Here is a 9,092-nt window from a genome sequence, read left to right on the forward strand (position 1 = left end):
AGATTCTTCGTATGACGTCGGATTGACTCCATTCTTTCGCCGTTGGCTTCATCATTTCGTGCTCTTCGAGATGATATCAAGGACTCCTAGATAATTTTGCCTCTTCTATGGCCCATTGGACGATTTCTTGTTCTTTTCGGGAATAAGCTCCAAAATTCCCATAAAATATAAAAGAAAGCTAATAATACAGTTTCACATGAAAACTAGCTAAGAAAGCATCATCAATTGATACCTAACGAGGTGTTTTTAAACACCTATCAAATTCCCCCTTACTTAGACTTTGCTAGTCCTCGAGCAAAAAAAAAAAGAAAAATACAGCAACTCCATGTCGTCGAGGATACGGTTATTCTTAGCATGAATAATAGGCCTTTAAACCCCTAGGTGTCCCTAGTTGACGAGTTATAGTCTCGTGAGGGCTTAGTGGAGATATACCCACAAAAACTTTAAGCCAAAACAAATAACAAATTAACTAGCAATTACTCCCCGGTAACGACGCCAATTTGGTGAGCGTCGTTTACTCAACAAAATAATAAGATGTTTCCCACTAATTAACACGTAATAAAGCGGTAGTAAGGATCATTCCCACGAGGAGAAATGCAATTGATATGTTATCTAAATCAGCGAGAACACAAAATAAGGATAAAAAGGATAATACGAAAAACATAATGAAGAAATCCTTCGATGTTACTAACCGTTAACTCAACATTGTACCCGTTTATCTCTTGATAGAATCAATTGTCATCAACCGTAGAATAGCAGGTACGCTTAGCTATCCCCAAAACTCATTGTATCACCGGATACGGAAGCGATCGACTACTGGATTCTATTCAAAAGAACCACCTTGAGGTTCGCTTACAAGATGCAATTCCCCGAACGCATTAAGATTTATGAATTTAGGTTTGATCCTAGCAGTTAAACTCGGTACGCTCGGTCCACTTACTGATGTTGTCTTTACTCGGAATTGCTCCACAGAATCCCTCCGCAAGGTCTTGCGATTTATACTTATGTAGGAGGTAAGTGACAATTACTGATCGACTCAACTCTCTACTAGCATTAAAATGATTAATAGACTAATCTAGTTGGCCACCCAAACCAATCTCAGAATCAATCATAAACCTTCTATATAATAAAAACAATCCACAATGATTAACTTTAAAACATGAAACAAACTTGTAAATAATTGAGCTTCACAATTAGAACTTTGAATTCATCCTTAACAATAAAAAAAACATAGAAAAGAGTCAGTTCTCCCCCCTAAGGGGTAGAAAAACGGTGAGTAGAAGATATCCAAAATTATCTCTAAGCTTCCCTATATATAGAGTTTTGTAACCTCTTCTCGGAGAAACTAGGAAACCCAGCTAGATAGGAAATTGCACTTCCTTAAGATTGTGTCTCGTGCATCACACCCCGTGCAAAGTAGTCGCCAAAACTCTAGCCAACTTTCCAGTGGCGGAACTAGGATTTGAGACTAGGGGTGGCTTAAAAAAAAATTCTGCACACACATAAAGAAAAGAGAAAAAATTACCTTCTATTTTCGAGCAATTGAGTCTTGCTTCCACCTGACCTGGCGCAGCGGCTCCTTAACGTAGTTCTGGTTGTTTTCTTGCCTCCTGTGAAACAATTAAATCAAGACAACACGACTAGCAAATGAATTATAATAATTGCATAATCAACATACACGATATTCAAACGATTTACCTGATTAAAATGCTTAGCCTTGTCATTGCGTATGAACTATTAGCCTGCACTTGTTAGTAAGAAGTAACAACGTATAAATATAGCGAGACCATAAAAGACCATGTATCCAAAAAAATGGTTTTCTTTATCATATATATATATTATATCAATTTTTTCAAATATACATGTCAAAATGTTTTACCAAAAAATATCACCAACCCACATTTATATTTTACCAAAGAGTGAATATCATCAACCCATGGCTAGCACTTAAGTTGTACCCTACGATTGTATAAATCGTCAAACTCATCTATGATTGAATCAGTATGGATAGCTCCTGCAATGTCTTGTTCAATGTAGAGCATCATGCAATCCCTAAGAAAATCTTGTTGCATTTTGTTACGAGTAGCTGATTTGACCAATTTCATTATTGAGAAAAATCTTTCTGCAGATGCCGTGGAAACAGGGAGAGTAAGCACAATACGAATCAATTTGTCAATCATAGGGTAAGCTTCTGCCTTCTTGGTTACTACTAGTTGCCGACATAACTCGGAAATAGTTGATAAGTTCTGAAATTGCAAATTGTTAACTACATCATGACCATAATGTTGTAACTCATTTCTCAAAATGTGTACCTCTTGCGGACTGTCAACATCGAATGACTTAAAAGAATCCCGAGGATCCAAACATGAGCTAAGAATGAGTAGTTCCATTGTGTCCTCTGGAAACCTATGATCTAACTCTGACAACTGAAAATCAATTGTAGCAGTAAATATATCAACACGATAATGGTGATCTACTGTGATATTATCACGTTGCTGACAAGAACGGCCTGTACCCATCATATAGCGAGCGTCCATATTAGGTGTTTCAACACCATGTGCAACACAAAATTCAGTAACAGTTGTAATAAAATTTTCCCATCTCTCTTCTTTTAATTCTCTAAGTAAGACTTTTGTGTTTGAGACTAGAGCCATTGCATTTACTATGTCTTGTGTTTTCTTTTGAAGACCTTGGCATAATATTTCAGTAATACCCATAATTTTAAACATCAAATGCAAGACAAAGACAAACCTGAATGACCTCATTTCTTCAGAAATACTTTGTGCTTCACCAACTTTAGGAGTCACTTTCGGATCACTTGCGCCAATATGATCGATAGTTGTGCAGGTTGCTTCGAACTTATCTATCAAACTGCATACGGAACCATAATGGGAACTCCAACGGGTATCAGTAGCACGTGGCAAAGTACCTATTTGGTTTGCCCCTTTCCCTGTCTCAAGTTCCCACTAGATAACCTTTTGGCAATCTCATCTTCTTGAGCAGACTGAAAATCACCAAATCGATGTGAAGAAGATGTAACAAGATTGACAATTGATGAAACATAGAATAAAATTTCCAAACTGGACCCAAAGTTTCAGCTGTTTTCACAAGTGCTAGCTGAAGGCGATGTGAAAAACAATGAACATATATGCATATTTACATTCCTCACGAAACAAGGCTTGTAAGCCATTCCACTGACCACGCATATTACTGCGCCATCATACCCCTGCCCTCGCATGTTTTCAACTTGAAGATCATAATAATTAAGAATTTTGTTATTCCATTTTTCAGAGTTAAAGCACAAGTATTTTCAACATGTTGATATCAAAAAACCTTTCTTGAACATAACCATCAATATCCACATACCTTAAAACAATCACCATTTGCTCTTTCTTGGAAGCGTCCCGCGACTCATCAACAAGGATACAATATTTGGCATTTCCAATTTCCTCGCGAATCTTGCTTCTAACTCTGTTAGATAATATTTAAGATCTCTTTCTGAATCTTGGGTGAAGTATAAGTGGCATTTCCAGTGGCATTCTCCAAGACGACTGCATTCACATCTTTATTAAGTGATGCTGAATACTTGATCAATTCAATAAAATTCCCACGATTCCTTGAACCTTTTGACTCATCGTGACCTCTGAAAGCACATTGTTGAGCGCAAGCCATCTTAAACAGTCAATTGTTGTCTTGAGACGCAACCTATGTCTCGTTACAGCCTCTATTGATTGTTTCTCTACCAAAAGACTTATTCGCTGAGCTGAATTCTTCAAAGCTTCAAATTTCCTTGGGCAGTAGAGTGTCCAGAATCAACATTTCCAGAGTGTTTTAGAAATGCACATGCTGATCCATTATTAACAGAACACCATCTTTTGAAACCTTCACTAGTGAATGCTGAGTGTTTTGGAGGATCTGATTCAAAAAGAAAACACTGAAAACAATATGCAGCATCTTTAGAAGGTGAATACTCCAACCAAGGATGTTGTGCGAACCAACTAAAATTAAAACCACGGTATTGCTTTCCGAATTTAGAGCGGGGATATTTTAATCTCGGCTGATAAGGTCCCAACAATAAATATGCTCGCCGAACTTCATCACGCTTGTTAACAGGATGTTGCATTACTGGAATTCGTAACCCCGGATCACGTTCTAATGGAGTAACATTCATCACTTCAGGTCTGTCTTCTTCTATTCCAGTTCTTTGGGTGTGCAATTCTTCGGGTTCAACTGCATCAACAACTACTTCATTGAGTTCAATATTTGGAGCAAGAGCAACACTTTCTGATCTATCTACTTTGGGAATAGGGTTGTAATATGCTTCTAATCTTCCTCGTTTGCTTGGTTTACGATTATTCGGCATCATATATCATCAACCTGTAACAGAAGTTTTCTGTAACACAATAACAAAAGTTGATTCAATCAATATGCATCACTGAAATATAACTCTTATAGGAATACATTTGACAAAACAAATCCAAGCTTGAACCTGCATTCTCACGATACAGATTAGGCATAAAAAAGAAGGAAAAATGATTACAGAGAAAAGGCTTCCTTCAAGCTCCACCAAGAATGACTTTGAGTTGTAGCCGTAGGCCAACACTATTACACGTGTTGGGTGTTACCAAAATTGAAGATTGAACCAGTTCTAAAACTTGAGCCAATAACACTGATCAATGCAAATATTGAAATTTAAATTAGTTGTTCAATTGAGCCCAAATTCTCATAAACACCCATACAATTAAGTAATCTCAAAACCCCAAAACAAACATTCCATACAAATCCCCAAATCAGAAAATCCAAAGCATCAACAAAATTAGGTTAAACAAAAATTCAATCAACTACTGATTAAGAATTTAACATCAAAGATTAACCTGAAAACATTCATCTTTTTAATCACACAAAACAAAATTATAATTTACCAACCAAGAAACCCTAGTGAATAATGATAGCAAATTAACAAAAACCCATACACGTTCATGAAATTAAGGGAATAAGTGGATAAAATTTCATCCAATAACCACATAATATAACATCAAATTCCAATTATTCCATCTTCTTACCTAGCCTAGGGTTTTGGCTTTACGGTTTTTCCAATCTCCCTCTTTCAGTCTTTCTCCCGCTGCTCACATAGACACAGAGAATAATGACTTTTTGTTTTTTTTCCCGTGAACTCTTTTTCTTTTTTTTTTTCACAAAGACCAGGGCTGGCTTGGACTGGACTTACTTAAAATTGGGCTTGACTTTTACTACTAAGTAGGCAAAAAGAATTTGGCTAGGGCTGGCTTGAGCCAGTCCTAGTCCGGGCATGGTTCCGCCACTGCAACTTTCCAAACACAACACAACTCACGGCCAAGGCTGGTCACGTCTAAATTCTACAAGCTAAACAACTGGGCTCACGTCATCCAAGTCCAGCCCATTTTCTCATTATTGGCTTGTCAGTTCTGTGGAACTGACAGCCTATTCTCAATTTCATCTTTCCCTCCTGTCTCTGTTCATCTCGAGCGTGACTTCCACTATCTTACCGTGACTGAACCCTCAACACCTTTTACTGTCTAACTTGAGTTCATCATCATAACAACAACCTTTCCTTGTTCCACTTTCACTGATCTTCATCTCGAGCTCGTTATCGTTACTGCCAGCATCAGCATCTCAACTTCCTCCGTCCATCTATCTCCAACTTCGTTCGTTCCCAGTCACAACATGACCACTAAATCATCTCGAGAACCAATTACCTGCTCAAGTTCGCCTTCCAGCTTTCCCGTTTCTCACAGCGTCACTGACATATTTACTCTTTCTCCTTCGAGCATTAACCTTGGCATCAACATTCCATTAACCACCAACTCCATTAATAGCTGCAACCAAACTTACAGCAAACACCTTCAGTCACTCGAGCTCCATTTCATTCGTTCTCGGTCACAACCATCATGCAGTCTTTACTGTCAAACCTCCCTTACTCCAGAATCCATTAAACCATCACAGACCTGTGTCGTTCAGGCCTTTTAACGAACACTTACTGCACCAACTCGTTCACTTCCTCTGTTGATTCTTTCTTTACTGAATTCTCGATTGAGATTTCAAATTCAGCAAAACCCATTCATCTTCAACAATTGACAGAAGCAACTCCATTAATCACTGGCAACCAATCAACCCAACTCAGTTCTCAGCTCCATCGAGAATAGCAGCCTCCATTATTATCACTTCTGATCACTACTGACCACTATATACAGCGAGTTCCACCATCATCCATCCTTCTCAGTTCGTAACCATCTTCATCTCTCGGCATTGGCAGCAGTTCGACTCAGTGATCATCACTTCCATCTCATCTTGTTCTCATACTCGACCCAACAGACCGCAACTCCATCGACTACCAGCAGCACCTCCATCTCTGCCAAGATCCGTTCTCGAGATCTATCATTAGTCACTGCTTTGTCTTCTGAAACTTGATTTACCATTGCACTACCATCTCCCAAAGACCACGAACTTTTAGCAGCTCCAATTCAATTAGTATTTCGTGTCTGCCCTGAGTAGAAACTCGGGTGCCTATAACAGTTCTGTAGGTTTTCTAGTTTTCGACAACTTCGGCTTGCTTCAAATGCCTCCAGATTCTTCGTACGACGTCGGATTGACTCCATTCTTTCCCCATTGGCTTCATCTTTTCGTGCTCTTCGAGATGATATCAAGGACTCATAGATAATTCTGCCTCTTTTATGGCCAATTGGACGATTTCTTTTTCTTTTCGGGAATAAACTCCAAAATTCCCATAAAATATAAAAGAATGCTAATAATACAATTTCACACGAAAACTAGCTAAGAAAGCATAATCAATCGATACTTAAAGAGGTGTTTTTAAACATTATCAGTTGGTCATACCAATTACAACATATCAATCATACCATCTCAGGTGATTACTTAAGATCGGTTTCACTAATAAAAGTCACACCAATACAAAAGTCAGGCATTGTGAATAGTTTTAGCAAGATACATAAACAATTTATGAGCGGTTATACTAAACACACATATTGGTAATCCAAAGATTTGCAATGAATAACAATACCAATAAGCCTAGCGATTTCCCTTTCGATTCACAAAACGATTTTATGAATTGTACTTCCTTTAAACAAATGTAAAACATTGTTTCCCAGGACAAAATCTTCACCCATACCCATATATAATCACAATAGTATTCATACGATTATGTCGATGTCTTATATACGAAGTTCAAAAGATAGAAGTTATACTTCGTATTGTAATTCCTTAATACTATGTCTAACTAAAGTATAATCATTCACAGCTTCGCAGTTTTGTTTTCAATATGCACGACTTGAAAGATACATTAGGAATGAAACAATTCAAGTCAAATATTACTAACGTCAAGTGGAAGGATGATGTCGTCGTTGTAGCTCTTTACTTCTTCACATTCTTCAAGTCTTCACGTAATACTTGTAAGTCTCATATCCTAGTAACTTTCTAGCTAACCTATACGAAGTTGACTCTAGTAAATAATCAAGCGACTCTTTAAATGAGTTTTGATTCACTAAAATATGACAACCAAACTTGACATACCAACGCTTGGTGGGTTCAACCGAGCAATGCTCTAACATGTGGAATCACAAAGAATGAGACGAAGAGCTTTCTGATTACTTTTTATATATTCCCTAAGATCTCGAGCAAATCCTGATTTGAAGACTATATAAGGGAGAACTCTAGCAACTGGGAAACCTAATCCCCACACTTCCTGTGTCATACTAGTTGCGACTAGAGTCGATTTTCCATTAACCTTAGGTTTTCTCCAAAACCCTATAGGTTAAAGACTTGAAGACTTCATTGAGATTGTGAAGCCAAACCCAACTATTTTCTCTGAGTTGCATGTTCTGATCTTACTTTGTTATATCGTATTGAGTATTATCTTCTCTATGATTTTCTCGAGATTTAATCTCCGATAGGTAAGATAAAAAGTAGTCACAAACATCTTCGTCTCATCGTTTGTGATTCCACAATATCTTGTTTCGCTTCCATATGATTAAGATTATTGTGAGGTGATTGATATTACTAGGATGTTTCTCGAAAATATAAGTCTAGTGCATTAATTGGTTCCTGTTCACCTTGTTTTATTAAAAGATGGAAAAAAAACTCGTAGGTACTTCTGTCAAAGACAGATTTATCTATTCAATAGACTTTTCTATGTGAGACAGATTTGTTTATCAAGTCTTCGACTTTGGATCGTAGCAACTCTTAGTTGTCGGTGAGATCAGCTAAGGGAATCAAGTCCGAGAATCCCGCGTGGTTCAAGAGGCGTAAGGAGCGCAACTGTAACTTAATCAGTGTGATATTGGTTAAGGATCAACTATGTACTAGGTCCCGGGGTTAATTGGTAGTAGGATAGAATCTATAGCGGCTTAATACAGTGTGGTGTTCAAATATGGACTAGGTCCCGGGGTTTTTCTGCATTTGCGGTTTCCTCATTAACAAAATTTCTGGTGTTTGTGTTATTTCTTTTCCGCATTATATTTTTATATAGTTGAAATATCACAGGTTGTGCGTAGTTCAATCAATTAGATAATCCAACCTTTGGTTGTTGATATAAATTGATTGACACTTGGATATTGGTCTTTGGTACCATCCAAGTTATTTCTCTTATTAATCCGGCTCACATACTTATATCTATTCGATTGCAGATTGATTTGATAAATAGAGATATAACTCTTGGATGTATTTTCCTTGATTGAGTCTGACTGTCTAGTTGATTCTCTTGGAAATATATTGGAGTTAGTCCATACAGATTGCCTAAACGAATTATTGGGTGTGGTTGTTAGACCCCTGGTTTTTCAGTTGGTATCAGAGCATCCAAACACGTTTAAGACATCATAAGTATGTGTTTGTAGCAATCTGACTATACGGACAATGATATCTCTATAAACGTACCACCAGTCTTCGATGGATCGAATTACTATGGTGGAAAATTGTTATGCATGCCTATCTTCAAACGCGTGATTTTCAAACATGGGTTTGTGTAGTTAATGCCTATGTTCCTCCGGTTGTTAAAGAAGGGGATGTAACTGTTCCAAAGGATATTGGTAAATATGAGCCTT

General features: G+C 37.5%; 1 long non-coding RNA gene across 1 annotated transcript; it reads right to left on the reverse strand.

The window, feature by feature from the left end:
• Positions 1-4,299: 4,299 nt before the first annotated feature.
• Positions 4,300-5,159, reverse strand: LOC113349208. The gene is made up of 3 exons (XR_003360006.1): positions 5,064-5,159; positions 4,541-4,669; positions 4,300-4,393 (listed from the first exon to the last, which is right to left on the reverse strand). It is a non-coding gene; the product is annotated as an uncharacterized LOC113349208 (long non-coding RNA).
• Between the last annotated feature and the right edge of the window lie 3,933 nt (positions 5,160-9,092).

The sequence above is a fragment of the Papaver somniferum genome, chromosome 2 (genome assembly GCF_003573695.1).
Source record: "Papaver somniferum cultivar HN1 chromosome 2, ASM357369v1, whole genome shotgun sequence".
NCBI classification, from domain to species: domain Eukaryota; kingdom Viridiplantae; phylum Streptophyta; class Magnoliopsida; order Ranunculales; family Papaveraceae; genus Papaver; species Papaver somniferum.